This window comes from Amphiprion ocellaris, chromosome 4 (assembly GCF_022539595.1).
Source record: "Amphiprion ocellaris isolate individual 3 ecotype Okinawa chromosome 4, ASM2253959v1, whole genome shotgun sequence".
NCBI lineage: Eukaryota > Metazoa > Chordata > Actinopteri > Pomacentridae > Amphiprion > Amphiprion ocellaris.
In genome coordinates, this window is record NC_072769.1 from 17785763 (window position 1) to 17797158 (window position 11396).

Below are 11396 nucleotides of genomic sequence, written 5' to 3' on the forward strand. Positions count from 1 at the left end.
CCTTTGGAACCACAGGAAATTTATTTGGAGTCTGTACATAATTTGCTTTTTGAGATATGGTCAATTTTGTAACCTGTAAAAAAAAAAAAACGAAAATAAACAAAACTACAAAATTTGCAAAGAGACAACATCAACATCAAAACAAATTATTAACAATAGTGCAATCAAATTTCTAAGTGTGCCAGATACTTATGAACACACATATTTTATGTACAAAACCATGGTCAGACCATAAAAAGTGCATTTGAAAATAAAAGAAAATCGTTTTTACTGAGTTGAATCAGAAACAGTATTTTGATGGTCTCCTGGTCCAAGTACTTGGACAGATCTGATGGAGAAGGGCTGTCCACATATTCTGACAGAAGTGGCTGGACACCTGGCCTCCTTTTCGGCAGGAAATGTGGCAGAGAAGGTAAGCTGTCAGGTTCCTTCTCAGTTTTCCAGCCAGCTGTAGGGAGCGCCTCTGGCCCGGAGCGCTCGCTGGTGGAGCGCCTGCTGCAGCGTCTCCTGGCTGGAGGACGGTCTGTCCCTCGACCTCTCGCTGGGTACCAGGACAGCAGGAGACCTCCATTCTCTCCTCTTCCTCCTCCTCCTCCTTCCCAACATTGTAAATGCTGCACACAGAAAAAGTTACGTGGTACGTTAGCTGTGCGCAGCACATGACTTGTAAAAATGATGCGTATTTTGCGCGGAATGCTTTCGGCGGCGTTCCATGTATATTATACTTTCTTTACTTTTCTCCAACTCAAAACAAACAACTTGTCATAAATACAGACTTACAAGTCACTGGAATGATCAATTCCTTCGATAAGATCGGCTTCATCCGTGCTGGTGGCAGAATCCGGGCCAGACGAGTGGCTGGACTCTTCATCCGACTGTAGTTTGCTGGAGAGCTTCGCGCCAGATGTAAAATAGTTTGGGGCGACCAGGTTTTCGCGGCTCCTCAACTAATGTGTGGAAGTGTGTCAAAGGTGTGTGTGGTGGGTCCGTGTACGGATCTGGTAATTGGATTTTCCCTTCTGAAACGGGTATTGACAAACAAAAAACGAGTGGTTATTTGATTTTCGTTTTAAATACAAAAAATAAAATTGAAATACAAGGCGTTTTTCCTTTTCATGATCAAAAAGGGATATACGATTTTTTTAAAATGCTTTGATTTTCGTTTTATATTTAGAATAACAAGAAAGTAAAATCAGTAAGAGACAGAAACGAAAAAAGGTCCGTTTTTTTCATTTTCTGAGACCGGAAGTGGTCATCAGCAAGTGTGGATCCAAACAACAACAAGATTCTCAGAGGGCGGAGCCAGAGAGCAGCGATTGGTCAGACCGTAGATAATATAGAAGACAGCGCGCAAGCGTATCTAGTATATGTATATCTATGGTCGGCACGTCTGGTGGCATCTCTGGCTGCTGTTGATCTTGTTTTTGGAGTAAAACACGGTAAGAAGATAAATACTTCTAACCAGTAGCGTTGTTTTGTTGTACGTTAAGTCAGCGACTTGTGAAGAGTTGTGTTTTGTCGTGTTTGAGCAGTTGGTCCGGACGCGTTAGCTAGCTAAGCGGCTAAGTTAGCTAGCGGGCTAATTAACACAGGTGGCTAACTTACGGCTGAACACCTGTGTTAGTTGCTGCCGCTGTTCCAGTTTAACTGGTGATCAGGTTAACTGGCGATAGTTTCCGTCTCCAGATGTTTCGTCCGCAGATTCGTCACAATCAGACCTGGATTTACATGAAATAAAGATACCAGATAAAGAAGACCTCGCCGAAAAACGCCGGCATCACTGCTTAATAAAGTCTATATCCATGTAAATTTCATCTACAGACAGTAAAAAGAAACGTGCGGACCGAAATAAAAACACGTATTTTTCAAGTACGGTGAGAGGATTCGAAACAACGTAATCCAGCGATAAAATTACGAGACCACCGTTTTACTTATTGTGCTACCGATCAGCTCAACAAGCATTTCGCTTCATCTACATAGATCACTGTCATTCTGTCTGGTGTTTAACACCTGGTGATTGTTCAGGAAACACGTCCATGTCAACTGGGGATAATCACAACTTAACACAGGCTTCCTGGTTAACAACGAGTCAGAAAACTATTTATTGTCTCACCAAGAAAACCCACAACATAGAAGCACGTCCACTGCTGTGTTGTGTGTTAGTATGTGTGTTCAGTGGAACAGATCCAGAGCAGAACTTCTGGTTTAACTCGGGTTTGTTCTCAGAAACACTCAGACCCTCAGCAGCCTCCCATCATAACAACACACAGCACAAAATTAGCTTGATTTGGTAAAATGCATCGGAACAAACTGAGACCACGTTGTCAAAACCAGTCACTCAGAAAACAATAAAAACTCGTTCAGTCATCCACGTCCTAACCGTCATTTCAGAGCACTTTAACCGCTGACAATTTATATATATATATATGTATATATGTATGTATGTATGTATGTATGTATGTATGTATGTATATATATATATATATATATATATATATATATATATATATATATATATATATATATATATATATATATATATATGTAGGTCGCCCTGTATGTTGAAATATCCTACTTTTGGATCTAGAACTGCACAAGCCGTTCATTTTCAGTCACCTGACGAGTTAAACTCCCCTTTTTATGTGAGGTTGAAGCAGAAAGTCTGAGTTAACAAAGAAAGTTGTTTATAATTTGCGATACCTGTTATCTCTGACTGAGGCTTTAGTTTTTGTTGAGCTGATTTACACGTAGAAACTTTGTTCAGGAAAATTTCTCAGTAGCTCAGAGGACAGGCTGCTTTTTACACAACCTTGTAAGAGAATGTCTGTCAATTCTTTCAGCAGAATTTAGAAACACAACACCTCCTAAACAGATATTTTGAGGCTGTGAGGTTGAACGTTTGAGAGTATATCAGTGTGTTTGTTTGTGGTCTTTCTGTTTCTAGGTGGAAGCTGAATTAGTGAGGATGACTCCTGCTCCTGTCATCTCTAAGCTCCTCACACATCTTTACCTGCACATGAGGAAAATCACTCCTGTAGAATGCAGGTATGTTTGTCATTATTATAAAAAGATGTTGCCTGGTGACCTGTCAGAAACCCATTATACAGAGTCAGCCAAAATAATGTTTACACACATCAGGAAAAGAAAAACTTGCATAAATATTTCAATACCAAATTTATTCAGACATCACCAGATTAATAAAAGTTATCTTTGGCCTCTACAATTACAAGAGGTGCTCAAAGTGGTGGCCACTGGCTTCCAGACATTTCTGTTATGTTGTAGACGTCACTTGTTGATGCTCCATTCATGAGGGTAGCGCCATCTGTTGGGAAAGCATCGTACAACAGGACATAGAGTTATCGTGATTTGATCAAGTGTAGAAGTACTTATACAAATGAAATATTTATTAAAGTTTTTCTTTTCCTGATGTGTGTACATTATTTTGGCTGACTCTGAACTTAATGAGAACAAAACTGTCATTTAATTGTTGCTCTTAAAGCTTCTTTAGTGAAAACCAGCTGGTGTTCTGCTTTGAAACAAACTGCTGTTGAGGTCTGTGTTTATAGGTTTAACCCCACAGTTTCTGAATGAACTGATAGTTTGTTTTTTCCCTGATCAATGTGGATGTTATAATTGATGGTAACATTTACTGATCATGTAATCAGCATGACAATATAACAGTAGAACATTCTGACCACCTGACTAATACTGTGTTGGTCCCTTTATGCTGCTAAAACTCCTCTGACCCAGTGGTTCATCAGAACCTCTGGGGATGTCCTGTGGATTCTGTGGATCCTGTGGGTTGCAGGGTGGATCCTACCTAGACCAGGCTGATCCTGGACCATCCCACAGATGCTCAATCAGATCTGGATGTGGGGAGTGTGGAACCCAGGTGAACAGCTTAGCTCTGTCGTGTTCCTCGGACCACTCCTGTAGTAGCAGTTTTAGTTTGTCCTGCTGAGGGAGGCAGCTGGCATCAAGGACTGCTGTTGCCATGGAGACTAGGGGGTTGTTTGTCCTGCAGTGTTTAGGTGGTGGTACATGTCAAACATCCACATGAACGTCAAGGTTTCCCAGCAGAACGTTGCATTAGAACAAGATGATGGATGTTGTTCTCTTCAGCTGTCAGTGGTCAGAATGTTGTGGCTGATTGGTGGATCTGTCTGCCTTTACTCTGACATCCAGAGTTATACAAAAGTGTAGTATGTGTGCAGTGCAGAAGAGATTTACTTTATTGTATGCAGTTTTTTGTTTTTTAAGGGAGAGCATTTTTTTTATCCACCTGAAGAAGACCTAATCTTTCCCTTCAAAGGATAGTTAATTGTTACTACGGCTTCCATAGTGGTTCCATCAGAGAAAATCATATCCATATACAGATTTTTATTAATTCCAAGGCTGGTTCAGTAAAGATTATAATAATAACTACATCAGATAATTCTTGGTCACAGTTGGAATTTTGCAGACTGAGAGATGGTTGAGAAGGTTTGCAGTTCTTGTTTTAGCAAAATATGTTATAATAGAAGATCTTTATTGTCATTGTACATGAAATTATCTGCAAACCAGCAAAGTGTATCAGTCTGAGGTATCTAAAAATAAATAAAGAAAAATGCTTCTAAAGCCAATAATAAACAGAATATTTTGAGGGAATATTCTAAAAAGGAAAGAAAAGCTCCATTCTCACTCCTCTCAGGATAAACTGTCATTAAAATTGACTTTAAATTTAGATTCAACACGAGATAAAAACATTTACTTTCATTACTGATATTGTCAAGTTTTAATGAAGTTCATGCTGCTTTTATAAAATGATGAAAGTGAATAAATTGTATTTCTGTGATCTGTGTTTGATTTCTGTCTTTTCTCCTGTCATCCAGATGTTCAGAGGGAGATGATGCCACATCTGGTCCAGCTGATGGAAGGTCTTGAAGTTCTCTGACTGGCCTCGACTGAAGATGGTCGTCTCACTGGATTTAAGGTTCAGATGCTCAGTAACAAACTCCACCAATGAGCCAACAGGGAAGCTTTAGGTTTATTAAATGTTGCTATGAAGGTTTCGCTGTTTTTCTTTGTGAATGCAATGTGCTCCAGCTGAAAGTTGAATTAGAACTTAGAAGTAAATCCTTCCATCTGAAAGGATTTAGTTGCATTAATAACCTCATAACATTCTAATTTTTATTCCAGTCTTAGTTGGAAATAGAATCTCTGTATTGATTCAGGTAAAAACTGAACTTCACAGCATGTTGAAGCAAAACAACCAGATGAAAACTGTGATGGTGTTGGATTGTCAGACCGTAATGTTGCAGCTCAAAGCAGCTTTTCTAGCTCAGTTCATTGTGACATTCAGCTATGAATCAACACAGCAGATGGTGATCCATGCTGTGGAAGTCTCACATCTCCTGATTTAATGGAGCTGCTTTGCACTTTTTACACTGTTTATTCACCAACACTTTATTTAATAAAAGTCCCATCTAGTTTTTATGAGGAAAGTGATGTTTTAATTTCTCTGTGAATAACTGCAGTCTAATGCAACAGCTGGAGTTGTAACATCTGTCCTGATATTGATCATGAAGTATTGATCAGAATACTTATGGTTAGCAGTCATCCCTGAAGTTTTACATTAAAATCTTTACTTGTGTTGTGAACTTTGGTAAGAAGCAGAAACGTTAGTGTTGCCATGGATACATGAGTGTTAAATTCTGTCCATGTTTCCATTTTGGGAAATTCAGTCCAGTTCCAGAATGTGGAGGAATTTAGTCTCACAATCACAGACAATAAATATTATCTGAAAGTCGGGTTATTGTTGTTTATCAGCACAATACAAAAAGATTAGTGTTAGAAATATTCCAGTTAAGACTCTAGAATATCATGATTTATGTAAATTTACCTCAATAATATGAATGTTCAGGTTAAGATTGTACAGTGATATTTATTATGTAAGTTTAGCTGATTAAAGTTTATGACTGCACTAAAACATTATTTAAATTGACATCATTATTATAATATTTAGGGTCAGACCCTACAGTATTGAGATTAAGAAATCAAATATTCTATAAAATGTAAATACACTGAACTCATTTGGATATATTTAAGTGAGACTCTACAATATTATTTGACACAAATCTATCTAAATCAAAATTTTAATAATTTTCACGCCAAACATTTACTGGACTGATTTAAACATTAAAATCACTCCTTTCTAATCCTCTGCTGTACGTTCAAACCTGAGGCCTTAAATAGAAACACACAAGTATCTGATTGAAGGAACTTCTGCAGAGTCCTGGTTCCAGAACATGATGATAGAATTATAGACAAACTTTAACAAAAGCTGCCTGAGAGTTTATAGGTTTTTATGTTGGATTTCTTCAGTAATTTAATGAGAGTTATCAGCAAAAATCAAGTGTTCATTTGATGAACTTCATTTCCTAAAACATCCAGAATTGGAGCTCATATCTTTGGCAGCTGTAAAGTTTCTGCTCCTTCAGAGTTCACAACACAATGAATTAATTCCTAAAACACTCTTAATGCTGGAGAGCGTTTGTGATGCTGAAGCAGTGACCAGTTTTTCTGTTTCTTCTCTGGAGATGCACAATGAGGGACGTCTGCAGAGACTGAGAAAGAGTCTCACCACATCCTGACATGAGGAAAAAGACTTTATTGAAGACTACAATGAGAAAAACTATCAGACAGCAGACGGCTGCATTCAAGGTGAGCTCTGAACATTTGATCTGGAACAGGAATTCAATAACGGCAGCATGAGCTTCATTTCAGTCTGTAGCTGCTGAATTCATGGATGAATCATCTGGTACTACAGAAGAAGACCATCAAACATCCACGTCAGCTGATGGAGGTCCAAGAGTCTCACCGAACAACCAACCTACAGAGTGAAGACCTCAAATCTGATTGGACGGCCTCCTATTCAGCCATGTGTGAACAAATGCCTCTAAGCTGATTTGTTTTCTAAAATAAATCTAGTTTGAGTCCTAATCTATGCCTGTGTGTTTGCTTCTTTACACTGCTGTTAACAGTTTAGGCTGTTAGATTGTTCCAGATAAGACAAGTACAAGATTCTTCAGAGCCGTTCTACCACGAGCCTGACAGGAAGAACTCCAACAGCGACTGAATGTTCCTGTGGTTCCCTCAAGGCTACAGGAGGAGTCCTACGAGGACGAGCCGGTCCACCTGATGGAGGCCAGTCGCTGCGGTTCAAAGCCAACACCGACTACGTGGACTTCTACTGGACCACATGGAGGCCTTCAAACCGGACCAACAAGTTCAGCGACTCCCCGACTCGTGGGTCTGTGGACGCCGCCGAGCCTCGGTCCAGCCGGCCGCCTGTCTGTGGGTGTTTGAGTGCTGAGAGGTTTGTGGATGCATGTGAACGTTCTGTGTTGAAACAGCAGCTTTGGACTCAGTAACGCTGGGAAAAACCAAGAGCTCCTTTATTTGTGACTTCCACTAAAAAACTGATGAAAATAAGTTTGCCAGGGTTCTGACTGGTAACAGATTATTAAATAATGAAAATAATCATTTAAATATTCCTTTAAACAACCCTTTTAGGTCTACATTTCCTTTACACTGACTTCTTGGTATATGTACAAGTATTTTGGGTGGAATATACCATTAAGCCTGATGTTCAAGGGTTCTTCTGGGAATATACCATTAAACCAACCTTTTAGGTAAATGTTCCAAGATGTTGAGTAGAATGTACCATCAGATCAACCTTTTAGGTCTACACTGGAAGATTTTAGAGTAGAATATTACTCCAAACCATCCTTTAGGTCTACATTTAAGGTGGAATACTCCTTTACACCAAGATTTTTTGGTCTACATTGAAGGATTTTAGGTGGAATGTTCCTTTGAACGAACTTCTTAAGTTTATGTTAAAGGATGTTGGGTGGAATATACCATCAGACCAACCTCCAAGGTCTACAGTAGTGAATTTTAGGTGGAATATACCATTAAACTCACCTTTTAGGTCTACATTGGAGGGTTTCAGGTGGAATTTTCTTCCAAACCATCTTTTAGTCTACATTTAAGAATGTTTAGGATGGTATATTCTTCCGAACCAACTTCTCATGTCTACATTTCAGGTGGAATATTCCTCCATACTACCTTTTTTGGTCTACATTGAAGGATTTTTTCTAAACCACCTTTTTGGGTCCAAAGTTCCCTGTAGTTTTTCCTGAGTCTGAGCAAACACACAAACTCCCTGAGCGTCCCTTGGACCACTGTGAGCAACATCAGACGTGTGCACTGTGGTCACACCAGCATCACATCCATTCAAGTTACATGGTTCATTAAAAGAATCAAATTACAGCATTTACATTTCTGTTAAAACACTTTGTCAACAGGAGCCAGTTGAAGGCTGCAGTGATTTTAGTGACACTACAATGTATAAGAGTGAAGTTATTGAATATTTGTCTCTCTTTACTGTTGCAGCGGTTTTGCAAATTGCAGACGGACCCTGTTCACTCCATAGACACCAATGTTATTCCTGTAGCTTGAAAGACAGCTACTTTTGATAAAACTGGGCTTGTAGCACATTGTCTGCCTTGCAACAATGAGAAAGAGGCACCGTTTATGTTTTGACAACCTATATCTAATGAGTTATTGATGCTGGAAGTCCGAATCTGTGAATATCTTTCCAACTTTACTGAACTTGGGGCCACTACCACCTAAGGAGTGATATATTTAATTTTGAAAAAAGCATTTAGCCATACTTAAAGCTTTAAGTGCTTTATTAATACGGAACTAAAAATTTTGTATTGTTTTATTATCACAGGTTCTGTCTGAAAAGAGGTGGCATCATTTTAAACAGTGAAATCAAACTAACAAAATGTAACGACCAACCAGTGAGCAATACTGGATTCTGCAAAAACATAAACAACTTTTTAAAAAATCTAAATCTTATCTTAACACAGTTAATGTATTAACTTATTTATGTGTGTATGCATGTATTTATTGATTTATTTAGTACTGTTAACATATCAGAGTTCTGAGTGAATTTTTCTTAAGATAGGCAAAGGCCATTTATTGATTACATATAGGCTGTTAAATGTTTATTAAAAACTAAAAAGCATTTTTAAAAAAACAACTTAGGCATTTATTGAGTCACTAAAATACTGTAGAGTACAGACCACATCAGCATGATTATAAGCATCCTCTGGTAAATTAACAACCAGATACTGATGTCTCTCACCATATGGACTTCAGGAGATGACTGGGGGATGATAAACTGTGACCTACTGGTTGGATTCTCTCTGTTCTCATGTTTCTTACATGTTTGTCCCCTGACAGCCGGGTCCTAATGTTTTCTGAGCAACACACCATACTATGACGTTTTTACAATGATGGTTCTACTATGGAACCAGTTTGACATGTTCAGGTGTTCTTTGTGTGAAAACTCAGAGATTTCAGGGATCAGAAGGTGGTTTTCAACTTTCTTTGTTAACTTTCTGCTTCAACTTTAAATTAAATTTCCTTCACTAACCCAGCCCTCTGGACTTCCAGTAAGCTGTGTTCCTATTGGCTGTCCAGGTGGCTGCTTGGTGTTATCAGGAACACCTGAGCAGCTCAGTGTCTTCCTGCTTTATTTAGCTGCAGACAAACATTTCCTCTGCTTCTATTCACCACTGAACCGGGTTTGGCTCCATTGCTTCAGTTTGTTCTTTAGGCGTTGGCTTGCAGCTTCCAGCAGTAAAATCATCTTTAATGTGTTTCTTGGTGTGTTTTAGGGCTTTGTACTGGATAGTTGTCTTGGTAAATGTGGTTCTTTAGCCACAGTTAGCACATGGTGCTGATGTTTGCAGTGATTAGTGGATTTGGTGCAGCTGAGTTGTGTCTTTATCTTGGCTGTAGTGAGTCTTTAGAGGTTTCTGGTCAGACACATTCTGTATTCCTGTTTGTGAACCAATGTTGGTTGTCCAGAAGGTAAGAGTTCCTGTCCTGATTCTCTGTTCTCAGAGGTTCTCTGGTAGGCTGCAGGAGACTTTAGCGTTTGGGTTGTGCTAGTTTGGTTTTTGTATGGTTTCATTTGGACGACTATCTTGAGGCCCCTCCATGTAGTTTAGTGAGGTTTTCTGCAACAGTTCTACAAAGCAACCTGCAGCAGAAGAGACTTTGAGAGTTTTTAGGAAGTTCTGTAGACCAGACTTTAGAGCAGCAGAAACATTTGTCAGCAGTTTGAGCAGGAGAAGGTGAGCTTCAGAGTAGAAATGAGACAGAAACCTTCTTGACCCGTGTGGTGAGGTCCTGTACCAAGAGTTTGAGCAGGTTGTGAAGAGTCTGTAGTTCTTTGGTCTGAAAGCACAAGAAGAGTCGACTCATTAAAGGAGAAAACAGGAGATATTGTTGGTTCTTCTGTCGCTCTGCAGTTTCCTTAGACTAAATATCAAGTTTATATGTTAAATGATTTCCCATGTGAGCCCAAGAAGACTTCAATAAACTCCCTCCATCCCCTGGACACAACATATTTTATTACCATGTTAAATCTATTTTTTGAAGTGTTTCTGAGTTTTAATCATAGTTTTAGCATAGTTTTTTTTTCTCTTTGCTTGTTTAGTTTTGTCATCTGTGTAAAAGGTGCTAAACAAATAAAGCTGAATTGATAAACTGAATAATTGACTAACTCATGATTGTGACAACAGAAGCATTTTCATTGTGATTTAAGGGTTTATTTCATTTTTAAGGTTGGGGTTAAAATCTTGACAGGAAAAGAAGATTAAAGAAATAAACTACATAAAAACAGCAATTAAATCAAACGAAAAAAAACTAATACAATAAAACTTTTAAAAAGCTTTATTATTAAAAAGTATTTTTTAAATGTTTAATTATCGAAAATATTTCATCTGTAATTTTTAATATTTGTATTTTAAAAATTTTGTTTAATTTCATAGTTACATGTATTGTATCTTGTTTAATTATCTAATTCAATATTTTGTCTGTTTAATATAATGTAATTGTATTTAATGTTTAACTATATTAAACATACAAAATATTGAATTAGATAATTAAACAAGATACAATACATGTAACTATGAAATTAAACAAAATTTTTAAAATACAAATATTAAAAATTACAGACAAAATATTTTCGATAATTAAACATTTAAAAAATACAATTAAACAAGAAGAATATTAAACATTTAAAAAAATACAAAACATTTAATTAGATTATTAAACCTTTAAAAAGCAAAAACATTTAATTAAAAAAGTAAATGTTTAATTATAAAATTACATCTTAAAGACAATAAAACTTCAAATAGGAATTAAACAGAAAATACAATGAAGCATTTAAAAAGAAAATTAAACATTAAAAGGTGGTAAAACATTTAAAAAGAAAAACCTTAAAGATTTAATCGAAAAATTAAATATTGGGAAAGAAAAAAAAATTCAAACAA

General features: G+C 37.4%; 1 long non-coding RNA gene across 5 annotated transcripts; it reads left to right on the plus strand.

Annotated features, from left to right (window-relative positions):
• Positions 1-1289: 1289 nt before the first annotated feature.
• On the plus strand, positions 1290-10616 carry LOC129348648 (uncharacterized). 5 transcript variants are annotated; one of them, XR_008601265.1, is made up of 5 exons: positions 1294-1439; positions 2945-3045; positions 3751-3892; positions 4872-6702; positions 7140-10616. It is a non-coding gene; the product is annotated as an uncharacterized LOC129348648 (long non-coding RNA). The 5 variants fall into 5 exon arrangements; XR_008601263.1 differs by lacking the exon at positions 7140-10616 and adding an exon at positions 6766-6981; XR_008601264.1 differs by lacking the exon at positions 7140-10616 and adding an exon at positions 6812-6981.
• The last annotated feature ends 780 nt before the right edge of the window (positions 10617-11396 follow it).